Below are 19,726 nucleotides of genomic sequence, written 5' to 3' on the forward strand. Positions count from 1 at the left end.
CCACAGAAGGCAAAGAGTGATTGTAGACAGGTCATATTCTGCATCAACTTCATGAAAGGTGCCTGTTGTCATTCCTGAAGCAGACTAGTCCACCAGCACATTCTGATGCCTAGTTGCTTGGGTACAGAGGAGATGTCAGGGGTAAATTTTTTACGCAGAGAGTGGTGAGTGCATGGAATGGGCTGCCACCAGCGGTGGTGGAGGTGGAAATGATAGGGTCTTTTAAGAGACTCCTGGATGGCTACATGGAGCTTAGAAAAACAGAGGGCTATGGGTAAAGCCTAGGTAGTTCTAAGGTAGGGACATGCTCGGCACAGCTTTGTGGGCCGAAGGGCCTGTATTGTGCTGCATGTTTTCTATGTTTCTAACTTTGGATGCAAGTCCATAACTCTCTGAAAAAAGTGCAGAGGGTTGTCATCTGGGCCTTTGCATGTCAAGGCACTGAGTGTAAAAGTTGGGATGCCATGTTGCAGTGGTACATAGCATTGGTTAGACTGCATTTGGAGTAGTACTCTGGTCTCCATGCTACAGAAAGGATGTGATAACAAGATAGAGAGTACAGAAAAAAAATCATCAGGATGGTGCCACAAATGGATGGCTGCAGTTATCAGGATAGGCTGAGTTTCTTCTCACAGGAATGTAAGGGGATGAGGAGTGACCTTGTAGATGTTTCTAGATAGGATAGATTGAATATTTCAGTATCACAAGGCAGAGGAGTCTAAAGCTAAGAGATACAAGTTTAAGATAAGAGGGGAACATTTTTCAGGCGATCTGAGAGGTGTGTTTTTCACACCGCGGGTTCTGAATATATGGAATGAGCTTCCAGAGGAGGTGATGCCAAATACAATTGGCGAGAAAGGTCGAGAGGATTATTGGTGTAATGTGAGCTAATGGGACCAGCAGAGAAAGGCGTCACTCTAGGCATGGGTGAGGTGGGCTGAAAGGAGCTTACTGTTTTTTTGTGTGATTTCGGATTCAGTAATTTACTAGTGCAGAATCCACTTGCAGAGTCTGAGAGCCTGTTCAAAGATAGCTATTTCTATACTTGAGGTAGTTTACTGTAGAGATACAATGCGGAACAGGCCTTTCCAGCCCACCTATTTAACCCTTGCCTAATCACAGGACAGCTTACAATGACCAATTAACCGACTACCTGGTACAGCTTTGGAATGTGGGAGGAAACTGAAGCACCCAGAGGAAGCCCAAGCGTTAACAGGGAGGATGTGCAAACTCCTTACAGATGGCATTGGAACTGAATTCCGGGTTCTGGTGCCCTGAGCTGTAATAGTGTCCCACTTAATGCTATGCTACTGCGGTGCACCAAGTTAGGACAAGAGGCTGCGTGGTTTGCTGAATGAGACAGAGGTGTGAACGTGGATGGAGGAAGGCTGTAGGGAATAATGGAAATGCTCTGGGTTGAGCTGAGTCCATATTAGTTATCATCTTCTGCAATAATAATAATTGACAGGCTGCAGCTGCAAGTTTACAAGGCATTCAACGTCCCAGGCTTCTAAACCAATAATCATTTAGTATAATGACTTTATAACCCTGTGTATAAAGTCATGAGGGGCATAGGGAGGGTGAATGGACTCGGTCATGTCTCTAGGGTTGGGAATCATGAACTAGAGAGCATGGGTTTACAATGAGAAGGAAAAGATTTAATAGGAAATGAGGGGAACATTTTTATGTAAGTGCAGAATGAGCTGCAAAAGGAAGCGGTTAAGTCAAGTAAAATAACTTGTAAAAGACAGTTGGACAGGAGCAAGGATTGGAAAGGTTATGCTGGCAAATGGGACTAGCTTGGAGGGCATCTTGGTTAGCCTGGACTAGCTGGGCTGAAGGCCTTATTTCTGAGCTCTGTGGCTCAATTGCTCTATCCAAATACACTTTATTTTCTCCATAAACAGTAGAGAAGTCTTTGAAGTGAGGTATGTCGCTCCGGGGAAGCATTAACCAATTGCCAGGCATCTTCCAACAATAAATGAGGAAAACAGAAATCAGACAACTGACATCTTGCATGCATTCTTTCAGTCATTTAAACAGTAGATATCTTGGCAAGGATAAGGGAAGGTTTGTGCGATTGTAATCATAAATTTAATTACAACGATAAAGAAGCACATCTGAAAGGCATTTCGTTTGGTTAGTGTTTTTCATTATTCTCTTTGTAGATAGAGGTGTGCCCAAGGGAGAGCATTACAGACTGGGGACAAGAGTTTCCCAAACCACAAACAGGGTAGTCACAGGGGCAACAGGGCCCTTAAGCCTTGGGCTATGCCTTCTCCTTTTCTCTCCACAGCAATGTTTGTCTTCAGGCAATATTTAATTATTTCACTTGGCTCACCAGCCTCTAGTGACCTGAAGAATGGAAGAAACCAGGACCTACGTGATTTGGCTCTCACGAAGAAAATCATATCGAGCATTGTCACATGCCCATGGGGGAGAATTTGGAAGAAATTTGCATTAAATCCTGTAACAGAACAAACTTACTTTGAAAGCATTAGGACTTAGAAGGTTGTTCTCATATTATTGTACTAAAATGTTACTCTACAACCCACGGGGTTAATCGTCATAATCTGTCTTTATGGCACACAAGTTGTATATTGCAGTCTGCAGTTAACTTCTTGCTTGGCTAAGAATTGCTGAATGAATGAATAAGCCAACAAACACAGTTTGATTTGCTGTATATAATACATCACCTTAATGAGTAAGTTATGCAAATGTAGTAATTAGTGCTTATATTTCTCTAAACACTTGATTAAAATGCTGGGGTAGCACTTTTGCCTTCAGCTACTAATTTGACGAGATTATCTGTGTTCATTTTATTGACTGAATTTCATTATTACAGCAACACAACCCCCCCCTTTACCCGGTACTCATTACCATAATTCTATACACTAATGGTTGCCAAGAAAAAAATGGCAGTAAAAAAATTTGCTCGCACCACATGATGTAGTAGTTGTTAGAGCTCAGCATGGTTCAGAATGTTTTGCTGTTGTTATAGAACGGAAATAGTCAACTGTACTGTGAACATATAAATCAAAATGCTTCTGTTGAAATGTTTTTCACACATCTTAAAGGACAACTCAACCTTGGTAATAAAGCTGCCTTCTGACCTTTCATACAAACGGTCAAGAAACAGAACTGCCTGCCGCTCAGCTGATGGGTTTTAACAGTTCCAAACTGAGCCACTGGATGGTGTGCTGTGCTGAGGTGGGTTGCTTGAGTTGGAGCAAGGGAAAAACAGGATGCAATATAACCATAAGTGTGAATGTGGCTGATTTAGGTAACAATCTGCTGGCAAGTCAACAGGGAAAATAAAATGTTCTGTGAGAAATTGTTCCTATAGTTAGAGTATGTCCAATGATGGGCGCTACATGTATCATTACAGATGATTCCAGCTCTTTGTTTAAATGTCAAATTGTTAGAATTAAATATAACAATTAAAAATTTCAAACAAATAAAATTGGAACCACCATTAGCAATATATGTTGTATCAGTCACTGAACATAATCTCGCTGGAAATTGCTATTTGTTAAATAAACAGATTTCAAATGATAATACAGTTTAAGTTAGATTTAATTTTGGCTCTTCAGTATCTATTGTCTGCTGATCCCTAAGAATGGCTTAATGTACTGTATGCACTGAATTTGGAACAAAAAAGGTGAATGAATTATCTTACACAGGGATTTTGCAATTATCACTCTCGCTGGTGTCTGATCATATAAAAAATACTGCTTACTACATGCTTGGCACAGCTTTGTGGGCCGAAGGGCCTGTATTGTGCTGTAGGTTTTCTATGTTCTATGTTCTAATATTTTATGTAAAATTTCATCTTTTATTTCTCATACCAGAACATAATCACGTTTCTCTCCTTACTTACCAGTTGCGATTAACAGAATGCACCTGTAGTGATACACTCAAAAACTTCTATAGGCGTACCGTGGACAGCATTCTGACAGGCTGCATCACTGTCGGGTATGGGGGGGGGGTGCTACTGCACAGGACCAAAAGAAGCTGCAGAGGGTTGTAAATTTAGTCGGCTCCATCTTGGGCACTAGCCTACAAAGTACCCAGGACATCTTCAAGGAGCAATGTCTCAGAAAGGCAGTGTCCATTATTAAGGATCCCCAGCACCCAGGGCATGCCCCTTTCTCACTGTTACCATCAGGTAGGAGGTACAGAAGCCTGAAGGCACACACTCAGTGATTCAGGAACAGCTTCTTCCCCTCTGCCATCCGATTCCGAAATGGACATTCAATCGATGAACACTACCTCACTTTTTTCTGTCTTTTGCATGGTATTTAATCTATTCAATATATATATATACTGTAATTGATTTACTTATTTATGTGTTTATTATTATTGTTATTGTTTTCTTCTTCTTCTGTCTTATGTATTGCATTGAACTGCTGCTGCTAAGTTAACAAATTTCATGACACATGCCGCTGATAATAAACCTGATTCTAGTGCTACCTTCAGGGCAATGGCTTGTGATCTCTGTCTCAAAGGCCGACATCAGGCTGCCTTTAAGGAGGGTGAACCCTTGCAAGGCAGCAGATCCTGATGGAGTACTTGCTAAGGATCTGAAAACTTCTGCTAAACAACTGGCGGGATTATTCAAAGACATTTTCAACCTCTCACTACCACAGCTGGAAGTTCCTACCTGCTTCAAAAAGGCAACAATTATGTCAGTGCCTAGGAAGATTAGTATGAGCTACCTTAATGACTAATGCCCAGTACCACTCACTTGTACAGTGATGAAATGCTTTTGCAGGTTGGTCAGGGCCAGAATCAACTCCCACCTCAGCAAGGACCTGGACTCACTGCAATTTGCCTATCACCGCAATAGGTCTACGGCAGATGCAATCTCAATGGCTCTTCACCCAGCTTAGATCACCTGGACAATATAAATACCTACAGTATGCCAGGATGCTGTTCACTGACAATAGCTCAACATTTGTCACCATCATTCCCAGAGTCCTGACCGATAAGCTTCAGAACCTGCGTCTCTGTCCCTCGCTCTGCATTTGGATCCCTGACTTCCTAACCGGAAGATCACAATCTGTGCAGATTAGTGATAATATCTCCTCCTCACGGACGATCAAGTTGTAAAATTAATCAGCTTCAGCTCGAGTACGATCCCCTATAGGATCCAAGACATCTTCAAGGAGCGGTGCCTCAGAAAGGTGGCGTCCATTATTAGAGACCTCTATCACCCAGGGCAATTCCTCTTTTCATTTTTACTGTCGGGAAGGAGGTACAGAAGCCTAAAGGCACACACTCGTGATTCAGGAACAGCTTCTTCCCCTTTGCCATATGATACCTAAATGGACATTGAACCCATGAACACTACAAACACAATGCAGTTTGTCTTCCGCTAAGCAAACACTGGAGAGCAGTACCAATGGAAGGGGCCAGGCCCCCAACTCAGCATAGACATTGTGCTATATCATCTCCAGCATCTCCTCCCCCAGGTGTCTGCATCAGGTGACTCCACATCACAAGGCCTTGGTCCATGGTACAACTGAGGCCACGCGTCTCTCATACCACCAGTCTCGGCAATGAAATAGTGAACCAAACTTGCAGTATTCCATATGACCAATGTCTAACAGGCCTTGTGATCGCAAGAAAAATGTCCAAGACAATCATTTGCAACATTTGTTGGTCGCTCGCTGCCTCTGATTACTTCTTCCCTGGGTGGCTGAAGCAGGCCACAACACAGTGCATATGACAAGTCCAGCTCCACCCCTATCAAGCAATTTGCTGGTGGGTAGTCCTGCCATACTCGATGTTCTTGATAACCAGCAGTGTCTTGCAATCATAAGAAAAATGTAAAGGATGAAAAATTACACATTTGATTGGATCGAAAGATGCCAATATGTCCGAGTGCGATGCCATCTTACCAGAAACAACACATAAAATGCTGGGGAACTCGGTGGGTCAGGCAGCATCATTTGAGGAAAATGAATTGCCCTCAGAAAAGGGTCTCAACCCAAAATGTCTACTGTTCATTTGTCTCCATTTTGTGTGAGTTGATCCAGATTTCCAGCATCTGTAGACTCTCTAGTGCCTTAAATTATTTTATCATCCAAATAAAGGTTGTAAAGATATCCGTATCATGATAGTCAGTGATGGCTGCCAGACCACCGCTGATTAATCTGTTCTATTGTGGACATCAATCCGACTGGAAAACAGAAGCATTTCCTAGACTCTAGGTAGTATATGGTAACCTTGATAGGAGTTCCCAACCTGAAATCAAGAGACCCCCTTCCTTAAAGGTATTGGCCCATGGCAGCAACATGTCAAAGAAGACAAGCTATACAAATAAACAGTAGAGAGATCACAAGTTGTAAAAAGTTCTAGAAAGTGAGTCTGTAGTTTGCAGAATAAGATTAGAATAGCAGTGATTGAAATTATTCCTGCAGTTCAGAAGCCTAATGGCTGTAGGGTTATAACTGCTTGCAGGCTTTCCTTAATTCTATTGTACCTGGAATCTGTGAAAAAGATTGTTTGCTTTCTTAACAAGAAGGTGCAGTGCTGCTTTGATTAGAATGGACAGTAACTGAACAACTAAATAGATCAAACGTACCTGGATTCAAATCCGCATCTTCCCGCAATGGCATCTGACAGTAAAAGCCCATCTGACAAACCAGTCAACAGATGCTTCGTGAAGTAAAACCAAAATTGTCAGCACCATACTGATAGCTATAACATGAGAGGCTGTTTGTCCACTAAGTAATAAAAAAAAATCCATGGCCCAAATACTCCAGGGTCAACCCCACTGAGGATCAGAACCAAGGATGAAGTCATCAGGATGAACTCAAGGGAGGCAGTGAATACCTTATGGATGGAACACTACAATTTGTTCTTCAACTGTGATTGGTATCCGGAATATCTGTGTCCTGGAAACCAACAGCAATATATCGACCACCACACATAAAAGTTGCTGGTGAATGCAACAGGCCAGGCAGCATCTCTAGGAAGAGGTACAGTCGACGTTTCGGGCCGAGACCCTTCGTCAGGACTAACTGAAAGAAGAGCTAGTAGGGAAGATCATTGCATGGTCCAGTCACTGCAAGAAGGTATGTTTTCAGCTTGGTGTTTTGACCCCCAGACTTTCCAGAGACTTGTGGCCGATGAAGGACAGACTTCTGTTCAGAGTAACCTGGATCCTTCAGAAAACCCAGTCCTACCTTCAAGGGAAGACAAGTCAGTTCCAGCCAATAGGCCCTTGTGAGTCCCAACTTTGTCCAACCAGGGCTGTGCTGGAACTAGATCTCTAGTTCAGGAGCAAACCAAGCAGTATGGAATTCTAGTAGATAAGCAAAAGAGCTCCAATTACCAGGTTCCATCTAAGGAGAAGGCTCCAAAATGGAGACACTTGAAGCCTAGTCCCAGGAGCACAAGCACCATTTGTCGCACCTTGCTGTTGACGCCTAAGGAAACAGACAAGGATTTGGACTCTATTTTCACTAAAGTCTCTTGTGGAGCTATGGAGGAGACTTCCTCAGAGGAAGGTTTTGGGAGTAATTGCAGCCCCCAAGCTGGTGGAAATCCCTTCCGTCCACAAGGATTTGGAAGACATTTGTAAGGGAAAAGCCTTGACACTTCCATTGCACCGACCCTACCACTGTGCTTTAGATCTATTGCCTGGTACCAATTATACGAGTTCCCAGGACTGAAGAGAAGCGCTACAGAGCAATATATAAAGGAGGCTCTTGCCTGAGATACATGCAGCCCTACACCTCTCCAGTTGGTGCTGGCTTCCCCTTTGTACAGAAAAAGGACAGGAGCCTTGATTATGGAGGACTGAATCGCATAATGGTCAAGAATTGTTACACTTTTCCAGTCATGAACACTGCCTTTGAGATTCTCCAAGGGGCAAGTGTATTCTCGAAGCTAGACTTGCATAATACATATAACCTGATTCACATAAAGGAGAGTATTGAGTGGAAGACAGCATTTGACATAATGACAGAGCAATATGAAGACCTGGTCATGCCTTTTGGCCTTGAGAACATGCCAGAAATTTTCCAGGCCTTTATAAATGGCGTGCTCTGGGATGGTCTCCATAAGTACACCTTCGTCTATTTGGATGACATCCTAATTTTCTCAAAGAGGAGGAGCATGTCACTCAAGTCAGAGACATCCTGAAGAGGTTTCTTGATCATGGACTTTACGTCAAACTGAAGAAGTCCAAATTTCATGGAGCCACCAAAAGCCACTTTTGGGCTTCAACATTTCTAATGGCAATCTCAGAATGGACCCTAGTAAGACACAGGCAGCTGCAGATTGGCCACAACCGTCCAATGTAAAATAAGTCCAACAATTCCTGAGATTTGCCAAATTTTACCAAAAGTTCATCAGAAACTTCAGCACAGTGACAGCTCCACTGATAGCACTAACCAAAAGATCTACGAGCCTTTTTGTTTGGACTACTGAAGCAGAGGCTGCCTTTGCAGAGCTCAAACAACAGTTCATGACAGCTCCCGTTTTGGTTGCAGCTAACCCGTACCTTCCCTTCATCACGGAGGTGTACACCTCGGATGTCGGAGTGAGTGAAGTTTTGACTCAACGCACACCTTTGGACAATACACTGCACCTGTGTGTGTCCTTTTCCTGGTAGCTATTCCCAGCAGAGGTGAACTATGACATCAGGAATCGGGAGCTTCTTGTGATTAAGTTGGCTTTGGAGGGACAGCAACAGCATCCAGAGGAGATGCTAAGAACCATTTTATCATTTGGACAGACTGGCTCATATTCAGGAAGCCAAGAGGCTAAATTTCAGGCAGACCAGGTGACCTTTGTTCTTTAACTGCTTTAATTTCATCCTGACCTATCGACCAGGGTCAAAGAGCCAGAAGCCAGAAGCTTTGTCCTATCAGTTTAACAAACCAGAATGAGAAGAGCAGCCTACTACAATTTTGCCCCAAGACAAGGTGGCAGCACCAATTCATTGAGGAATTAATGCCCATGTTCGCAGGGCCCAAACACAAGGGGAGATTCCTAAGAATGGTCCTCTGGGTTGGCTGTTCATCCCAAGTTCAGTCTGGTCGCATGTACTCCAAAGGGGGCATTCATCGTCAATGACCGCTCACTCAGGAATTGCCAGGACCCTCGAATTTATCAAGAGGAGGTTTTGGTGGCGGAATGATGAAGGAAGTTCGGCAGTACGTACAGGCACCTGAGGTGTGCAGCCAGAACAAGCATCCCTATACACGACCTCAAGGGCTTCTTCACCCGCTGCTTGTTCCAGACAGACCATGAGCACACACCTCCATAGACTTTGTCACAGGGCTTCCTCTTTCCAAGGGGAAGACGTTACCATGGTAATTGTGGATCATTTTTCAAAGGCCTGCAAGTTCTTCACATTGGACAGATTACCACCTGTGGTGGTAAAAGCCGAAATTGTCCTGTACCAGGTCTTCAGAATCCAAGGTTTTCTGATGGATATTGTGTCGGATCGTGGTCCACAATTTGCATCACATTTCTGTATGGCATTTTACAAACTGATTGGGGCAACAGCAAGTCTTCCCTCTGGTTTCACCCACAGTCCATCGGCCAGATAGAGCAGATGAACTAAGATGTGGAATGTATCCTAAGATGCCTGGCCTCTGAAAAACCAGACGAGTGGAGCGACAACTTGATGTGGGCAGAGGTTACCCACAATACTTCTGCGGCATTTGGCACACAGAATTTCCCCTTTCAAATGCCGATTTGGATATTCTCTGACACTTTTCCCTGAGCAGGAGGCTGAAGTTACAGTTCCGGCATCTGAAGATCTCGTCCAATGCTGCAAGGACAGCCGGACTAGGGAAAGGGAGATTTTGCTAGCTTCTACCCGGAAGGATGAAATAAAGACTAACCACAAGAGAAGACAGGGATCAGTTTTGCAGCCTGAGGAACAAATCTGGCTGTTGACTCAGGGTTTGCTTCTCCAAGTGGAATCCAAGAAATTGGTGCTCAAGTTCATTGGGCACTTCAAGATACTCAGGGAAGTAAACCCAATGGCCTAAAACTTGAAGCTCCCCAAAGACCCTCAAGATCAATCTTACTTTCCACATTTCCAAATTAAAACCTGTCTGCACCTGCCCCATATCCCCACCACCATTGGACACCGCCATCACCTAAGTTTATTGATGGGGAACACGTCTTCAAGGCGAGAGGACTTTTAGATTTTCATTCTGTTTGGAGTGTTCTGAAATACCTTGTGGCCCAAGGAGAGGAGCAGGTTGCCTGAAAGAACATTCTGGATCCCGCTCTCATCCCCAACTACCAACACCGTCTCTCTGAGCAACCAGGGCCTTCAGAAGTTGGCCATAGAAGAGAGGTTCCTGTTGCGAACTATCTTGAACTCTCCAGATTATGTTAGCTGGCGTGACCTTTTCAGGACAGTCCTGCTAATTGACAATCATGTTGTGGGCACCAAGAAATGAGCATTTAAAGAACACCTGAACTGAGGTTCGCCACTCAATCATAAGCCCTCATAGTGATTTTGTCTAGCGTTCATTTTGTGCTCAGTTCTTGATCCAGTTTGATACCGTATTTCGATCCTTGCTTCAGATACGCCAGCATTCGAGGACAAGGCATCCTCATCAAAGACCCTCATCACAATAAACTCTTGGGAGCAGAGGGCATACCCACGGAAATCCTAAAAATCAGCAGTGAATACCTTCACTCATAAATCCCCAAGATCGTCATCCATATTAAGCGAGAGGAGAATATTCCAATGGACATCAGGTATAGAATCATCATAAGCAATTTTAGGAAAGAAGACAAGTCCACCTCTGGTATTACAGAAGGATTTCCTTGTCCTCTACCACAAGGAGAGTCATCATTATGATCATCTCAGCTGTGTCCTTGCAGTCAGTGAAGTGTTGTTACCTAAATCGCAGTATTGATTGCATTTATCCTGAGGGACAGTGGACGTGACCTCTCTGTGTGACTATTCAGTTTAATATTAATTTACAATAGTTATATTCAAAGCTTGAACTAAGTACTGAAGATGTTACATGGTACATGGAGCTTAGAAAAATAGAGGGCTATGGGTAACCCTGGATAATTTCTAAAGTAAGTACATGTATGGCGCAGCATTGGGGGCTGAAGGGCCTGTATTGTACCATGTGTTTCTATGTTTTTATGTTAATGAACTTCTCATACACTCAGTGGTGGCCATTTTATTAGGTACACCTGCTTATTAATGCAAATACCTAATCAGCTAAGCATGTAGCTGCAACTCAATGCATAAAAGCGTGCAGACATGGTCAGGAGGTTCAGTTGTTGTTCAGGCCAGCATCAAAATTGGCAAGAAATGTGATCTAAATGACTTTGACTGGGGAATGATTGTTGGTGCCAGATGGGGTTGTTTGAGTATTTCAGAAACTCCTGATCTAGAATTTTCATGCATAAACTTAAACTGGGACATGATCGAGGTTCTGATGCATGTAAACAGGAAGCAGGCACGAGAATTTTTAGAAGTGTGGTTCCCTTCTGATAACACTGGAAACAGAAAAAAAGAAAGGAATGCCATCTACAAACCCTTCAGAGCCAAAGAAAAAGGAGCCAATAGAAAGGGTAGCCATTCAGGCAGAGGCAAGCGAATATGAGCACTCCCAGAGAGAAACACCAACAACTGTGCACTGAGGGTGTGACCTTGACTGTCAATGAAACGCTTGCAAGCTAACGTCCAAGTTCGGTGAACACCACAACATTGAATGCACAAACAGTCAGTAGAGTGAATGGCCAGATGGGTTCAAGCTGACAGGAATGAGATGTAGCTCAAGTAGCCATGTATCACAACAACAGTGGTGTACAGAAAAGCATCTCAGAAAGCACAAGGTGTTGAACATTGAAATGGATGGGTTATAGCAACAGAAGACCACAACATAATCTCAGTGGCCACTTCATTAGGTACAGGAGCTAGCTAAACAACTGGCTTCCGACTACATAGGGCCTCTGCCCCTTCCCGCTACAGTCCTGACAAAGGATTCCGGCCCAAAACGTCGACTCATCGTTTCCACTGATGCTGCCTGACCTGCTGAGTTCCTCCAGCATGTTGTGAGTGTTGCTCCGACTACATAATTTGAGAACAGTCCTGATGAAGTCCGAGCTTAGGAAGGATAATGGCGCCTAACAGCGACTCCTTTGCTTGCGTCTTCGGAAACAGTTCTATTTCCACCTTTAATATTTTTATTTTTCCCTTTCAGGGTTCTTTTGAAGACCCTGACCTGGAGTTACATGCAGACTTCAGTTCTTTGCGGGAATGGAACCTGTTCTCGGGGTTCCACGACCGGCCATTATTCGACATGCCAAGGGTTTGGCCTGAGCGTCTCGCTCGTGTTTGGAAGCCTAAGATCTCAGGGCTCTGGAGACAGGCGGATCGAGGGTCGGTGTCATGGCAGGAGACTCGCGTGTCCTTGGGGAGGCCGGAAAATCTTTCGCTGTGAGCCCAAAGATCTAAAGTCTTTGCGATTTTCCAACACAGAGCTCAAAACAAGCGACAAAACGGACTTTTAACATCGTAAGCCAGCAGGTTGTTGTTATGTCTCCTGTTCACTGTGAAAATGGCGGTCACCTCCCTCACCCTTATTAGGGAGAGAGAGAACCTATGGTTTGTCGAATGTCGGATGAAATGTGAAGCCTTTGGGGTAACTTTGGTCTGCGTCTTTGCTATTGCTTAACACACGCTTGGGCTCAGTGACAGTACCGATGCTCTTTTTTTTGCTGGTGGGGGGAGGTGGGATCATTGCTTGCTACCATTTATGTGCAGGGGGGGAACTGGGGAGGGACTTTGGGGTTCTCACATTTAACTGTCATTCATTCTTTGGGGCAGTTTTCTGTTTTTGTGGATATTTGCGAAGAAAAGGCATTTCAGGATGTATATTATATACATTTCTCTGACATTAAATTGCACCTTTGAACCATTGAATATTTGCAAAACTGTACATAAATTAGTGAAGCAGGGAGATGTCAGAGTCAAAATTGTGTCTTTGGTGCGGAGGGACAAGTTCCTCAATATTTTTATTGAAACTACATCAAAGAGAAAAATGTCCTACATAAAAACAAAAGACTTGTAGCAATTAGGATCAAATGTCTCCTCAATATGTCAAAAATTAAATATGTTTTGAAAGAAAGAGAATTATGATTAAGTGTAGCCATATATGTAAGTAATGCGTTCTGAGAGCAATAAACCTTCCTTTCATTATTGCAATGACTAATAAGCTGATAGAAAGACCTGGAAGAAAATGACATGGCAATGAATTTTTACAGCAACACACACAAAATGCTGGAGGAACTCAGCAGGTCAGGCCGCATATATAGAAATGAATAAGCAACTGATGTTTTGAGCTGAAAACCTTCTTCAGGACTGAGAAGGAAGTGGGAAGATGTCTGAATAAAAAGGTGGGTGGAGGGCAAGGGGGACATGCAGGAAGGTGGTAGGTAAGGCAGCTGGGTGGAAAAGGTCAATGGCTGGAGAAGAAGGAATCTGATAGGAGAGGAGAGTGGATTATAGGAGAAATGAAAGGAGAGGGGACCCAGGAGGAAGTTTTAGGTAGGTAAGAAGAGAAGGAAGGACAGGGTGTGGAATAGAGGAAGAGGAGAGGAGAAGCGAATGTTTTTTTTAACCAGAAGGAGAAATCAATATTCATGCCATCATACAGAAGGCCATGGAGTGACATGTTGCAACAGAATGGGAATCGGAATTAAAGTGTTTGGCTATCCGGAAGTTCAGATTGTGGTGGATGGAGTGGAGGTGCTTGATGAAACAATCCACCAGTTTACGATGGGTCTCACCAATGTAGAGGAGGCCACCGGACACAACAGATGACCCCAGCAGATTCACAGGAGAAGTGTTGCCTCACCTGAAAGGACTGTTTGGGCCCTGAATGGAGGTGAGGGAGGAGGTGGATGGGCAGGTATAGGACTTAGGCTGATTGCAGTGAGATTAGTGGGAAAGGACGAATGGACACAGGAATTAAGAAGGGAGCAATCCTTGCAGAAAGCGGGAGATGGGGAGGTAAAGAGATGTTTAGTTGTAGGATCCTCTTGAAGATGGTGGAAGTTGTGGAATATGATGTGTTGTATGCAGAGGCTGATTGGTGATAGGTAAAGATAAGAGGCATCCAGTCACTACTAAAGGGGTGGGAAGCTGGTGACAGGGCAAATGTTCAGAAACTAGAGTAGATGGAGGGAGATGATGTTTTTTGAAGGAGGAAATCTCTGACATCCTGACACAGAAGGCCATGTCCTGGGAACAGATGCAGCAGAGGCAAAGGAACTGAGAAAAGGGAATGGCATTTTTACAGAAGTTAGGGTTTGAAGAGATATACAGTATTGAGGATAACCATGACAATCATTAAGTTCACAAAGAAGTCAGTTGACAGTTTGCTTCCAGAGATGGAGAAAGAGAGATCGAGCAAGGGGAGCGAGGTGTCAGAGATGGACTCCTATGAGATAGTTTTCCTCTTCTCCCACTGCCATAATTGTTTTTCTTTTCTCCTCACTTTCCACTGTTTTTATACATTCGGTGTCCAGTTTATTAGGTACACCATACACTTGCTCATTAATGTAAATATCTAATCAGCCAATCATGAGGTAGCAACTCAATGCATAAAAGCACACAGTTATGCTCACAACACTCTTTATACCGGCCGCAGAGCAGTGAAAGATGCGAAGTTTCAAACTTCTGGGTGTGCACATCTTGCACAACCTCTCATGGCCCCAGAACGCATCCTAATTTAAGAAAAGCTCATCAAATGCCTCTACTTTCTGAAGAGAGGTGGACTATGCATGTCAAAACTTGTGACCTTCTGCACACATTCAGCAGAGAGCACCCTAACCTCGTGCATCACTGTTTGGTAGAGAAACTGCACTGCGATGGATAGGAAGGCCCTACGATGGGTAGTCAAAATTGCCCCGCGCATCACTGGTACCAGCCTACACACCATCAAGGACATATATAGAGAAAGGAGCAGAAAAGAAGGCCAATAATACCACAAAGGATCCCTCCTATCCTGCTCATGTTATGCTTATCCACTCCAAACAAGGAGGAGGGTATGTAGCATCCATACTAGGATTACCAGACTCAAAAACAGTTACTTTCCTCATGCAGTAAGGTTGATCAACACCTTCAGTCACTAATCCAGCCCTCATACCCCCCATTACCACCATTAATTTATCACTTCCTATCAGCCACCTTACATACAGAATCTCCTGTGCCTTGTGTCACATTGTGGACATACAATCAATCTGTGTACATAAAGTAAGCAATCCTTTCTATTTCTATTTTATTGTGTTTTTTTTATTACTGAGTCCTTCATCTTATTATGTTTGTGTGCTGCATCGGATCTGAAGTAACACTTATTTTTGTTCATAACGTGATTGTTATTGACATCAAACAATCTTGAAGAGGTTCAGTTGTTGTTCAGACCAAATATCAGAATGGAGAAGATAGGTGATCTAAGTGATTTTGACTGTGGATTGATTATTGGTACCAGATGGATTAGTTTGAGCATCACAGAAACTGATGATCTGGGATTTTCACACACAACAGTCTAGAGTTCACAGAGAATGATGTGAACATCAGAAAAAAAATCCTATGGCTCGCAGTTTTGTCACTGGATGCTTGTACCAGTATAGTGGTGTGCATATATTTGGCTGTTTTCTTTGAGTGTTTGGTCTGTGGTAACCCCAAGATGATAATAGTAGCCACTGAATGTCAAGTGAGGGCAGAAAGAGTCCCTCTTGGCGAAAACTATCTGACTGGTACTTTTTAATTGTGATTGCAATTTGAGTTTCATCAATGTTACATGTTGCAATATTATTGGAGATACCCCCTCTTCCTGCTAAATGTCCTCCACCATTCATGACTAAACACGGATTTTGTCTGATCTGTATCAAACTCAGCTGGTTTCCTTGGCTGCGTAAGTCTAGGGAAGACGGTCTCCGGTCCTGCAAAACCTGTGAGATTGAGACAGCTCTCCCAACCCAAACCCCGGTTTGTGTGGATGCTGGGTAATTTGCAAACCAGTTACAGCTCAGTGCCAAGAAACAACAGACAGTACAACGCATACGATTAAAGGAATTATATTTATGAATCTTAACTAAAGGGTTAGTAAAGAAAGAAATAAACAAAAAGGGCCCATTATAATTGAAGTCAAATGTGCACAAGTTGAAGCTTGACTCTTCCCAAAATTCATAATCACCGATCCTCAGTCGATCTCAGCACCTAGCTCCATCGAATCACGGTGCCCCACTCAGTTGAATCCTATGACAAGTTCTCTCCAGCATCTTCTCTCTCCATCTCCCGCCAAACAAAGGTTCAGCTCACACCAGTGTAAGGCACACAACACAAAATACCCTCCCCTCATTGGCAGCTCACATTTCAAAACACCCATAATCTCTAACCATAACCCAAACATGGTGTGACAGAGGCCCGTCACTGATTACGGACAGCACATGGCGCACTCTGTAAAACACTCATCCCCAGCAGTAATAGTGACTGGGTCTGAAATGGAGGCTGTCTCATATCGAGGCAGCAGCAACCTGCACAGGTGTGCTGATGGTGGAGGATATCATCTTTAATTGGATAATTGAGTTGATTAGCTTTTGGTTGGTCTAGGGGGAGGGGCTTAGCAGTTATAAGCCTCAGGTTACCAGGGCTTTGGGGTTAGTTCTCTTTTGTGTTTAGGTCTAAGGGTGGCTATGTATATATTTATTTTTGTGACTCAAGCCATCTGGTTATTCTTCTTAAACAATTGACCCACAGTTTTTTGTGACACACGGCTTCTACAGAATGACCATTGTGTTAGCAGTGAAACCTTTCCCAGGGTGTTACATGTATATTGTGAAAACTCTGTCTATTTTAAGGATTATGCACATATAAACATCTTTTAGGCTGAACCCTCAACATTTATAGTTTTATCACTCCTTGTTGAACTGGAGGTTACAGTAATATACAGTGATATACAGTGAGAGCTATGTTTGATCAGTAGGGTCATTACTTCTCCCCCACAATTTGAATATAGGATAAACAAGTCTATTGAGTACACCATCTTCCTTGCACAACATTAATTTCTGATTCACTGCGAAAATATGCGTACATATGTCCTCATCAACAGAACTGCTGAAGAGATGATCAAGTGCTTCAAGTTCCTAGGCATCCGTATCACCAGAAAACTCACCTGGTCTCTCTAAGTTGTAAATCAGCATATGCATTTTTTCAGCTGTTTGAGAAAATTTGGCTTGTTCACATGAAGGTTTTCATGAACTTCAAAAGATGTACTTTAGAAAATACCCTGATGGCTTGCATCTCAATCTGGTATGGCAGTTGCTCTGTTCATGATTGGCAGATTTTGTAGAGTGGTAAAAACGTTACCTGGTCCTTTATAAACTCATCAGTTCCTTCCATCCCATCCAACCTAGCATTGTTTCAGAAAGGCTAACAGCATCATCAAGGATGTCAGCTAGCCTAGCCATTCCCTTTATTCTTTTCTACTTTCTGGGAGAAAATACTGGCACTTGAAAGCCAAACAACAGGCTCATCTTTCCCCACTGCTATCAGACATCTAAGCCAAGCACTCCCAGTGACACTGCCACATTGTTTGCCTCTTCATTCTACTTCTTGTTATTTTGTTCAACAAGATTTGTTCAACGCTGACTCATCGGCTGAAAGGGATTGATGAACATTTAAGAGAAAGTTTGTAAATGTTTGACTGTTTGCATGAGATTTAATGGGGATCAGGTCAACATTGAGATTTCCAAGGACTATACACTCCCAATAAAGTCATGTCCTCCATACCTGGAAATATTAATGGAGAAGTGCGGCACACTACCTGGCTTCCAGTCTCGATTCTGATTATCCCTTCACCCGTTCTTTTCTCCTCTCATGCCCATGACCTCCCTCTGGTGACCCTCTTCCTTCCCCTTCTTACATGGTCCACTCTTGGGTCATATCAGATTCTTTCTTTATCAGTCCTTTATCCTTTGCACCTATCTGCTCCCAGCTTCTTACCTCATATCCCCTGCCCCACACCCTCCCTCACTTTGCCTCACTTTTCGCCTACCAGCTTTGGACTCCTCCTCCTCCATCCACTCTAACCTTCTTCTGGCTTCTTCCCTCTTCCTTTCCAGACTTTCCAGATCCTGGCCTGAAATGCTGACTATTTATTCCTCTCCATAATTGGTGCTTGCCTAGCTGAGGTTCTCCAGCAGCCTGTGTATGCTGCTCAAGAGTTCCATCATCTGCAAAATTGCTTGTGTTTATGATCTGGATGGAATGACTGTGATACAGACTGAGACAGATAGAGAATGGACTATTGTAAGTTAGTCGGTAGGAGATCTTTACCGTTTAGAGCACCAGTCCCCAGATTTTTGTGAAGAGATCTTTGAAGATCAGCTGGGCTGAGAATATTTTTTACCACCTTCATATTTAGTATATAAGTCACTGCCAGGCACTCTGTCTGGTCTTATTATATCCCTTGTTGTTTAATTGTAAAAGTGGTGGGACAAATGAGTGGCCTGTAATCACTTTAGTGTGTATTACATGAGGATACATAAAGTGAAGGGATTATGGATCAAGGAAGACTGAGAGCACAAGGAGGTAAGGGAGATAAGGATGTAGGGAGGCAGTGGGCAAGGGTAAGAGCTTCTTTGTCTGTCTCCCAACCTACATGTGAGCATTAATAGCATCACAGTAGCGTAGCAATTAGCGCAGCACTAGTACAGCTCAGGGCATTAGAGGTTGTTCAGTTCCAGCGTCCGCTTTAAGAAGTTTGTAAGTTCTTCACGTGAGTGCATGTGCTTCCATCAGGTGCCTCAGTTTCATCCTACAGTCCAAAGACAGTTAGCGGGTGTCAGGGCGCTGAAGCAGGGACCCAATCGCAGACCGAGTACTATGCGTACTGTGATATTTACTGAGTGGCAAATCCAGAGGAGTAATAAAGTCAGCGTCAAAGTTCAGGCGGAGATCAAAAATTCCAGAGAAATCCAAAAACCAGAATCCGGAAGCAGGCAGAGTTGATATTCGGACGGACAGAGTTCAGACACAAATGCTGGAAAGGCTCAGGAAAACTCACTGGCACAATCTGGCAACAGACAGGTGAAAATACAGGACTAAAATACACTGGGCAATAGACAGAGAGGCAGATGATAGATGGAGCACAATGAGACAGAAGTGGCAGCGAAACAGGTAATAATGAGAAACAGGTGAGAGGTGGAGTACTCAGTAATACAGATGCCAGAGTAGAGCAGGGGCAGGGACAGGAGCACATGGGGCATGAAAACAAACAAGAGCACATGGCAATACAAAACCACAGACTGACGGCTAGGGGAAAACACACAAAAAGACAAAGTTCAACTGGAGGTACTGACAGTAGGTTAATTGGTCAGTGTAAATTGACCTGTAATTAGGCTAGGTTTAAATAGGTCAATTGCTGGATGGTTTGGCTCGTTGGACCGGAAAGGGCTGTTCCTCATAATATCTCTAAATAAACAAATAAAAATAATAAAATATTCATTCACCAGAGACTACTCGCCAATTATCTTGGTTCCCTTGTCACTGGATTAAGGTCTTTCTCTTTTTATCTGTGTGATTGTTTGAAATGTTCTCTCCAGGAACCATGCAACTTCATTAACACATCATGTGACAAAAACATGGATGTCATTTTAATGAGTACGTTTTTGTAGAAAGTCAATCTAGTCACTGACAACAACCTCTTCATACCTT

Source organism: Mobula birostris, chromosome 3, assembly GCF_030028105.1.
Source record: "Mobula birostris isolate sMobBir1 chromosome 3, sMobBir1.hap1, whole genome shotgun sequence".
Taxonomy (NCBI): domain Eukaryota; kingdom Metazoa; phylum Chordata; class Chondrichthyes; order Myliobatiformes; family Myliobatidae; genus Mobula; species Mobula birostris.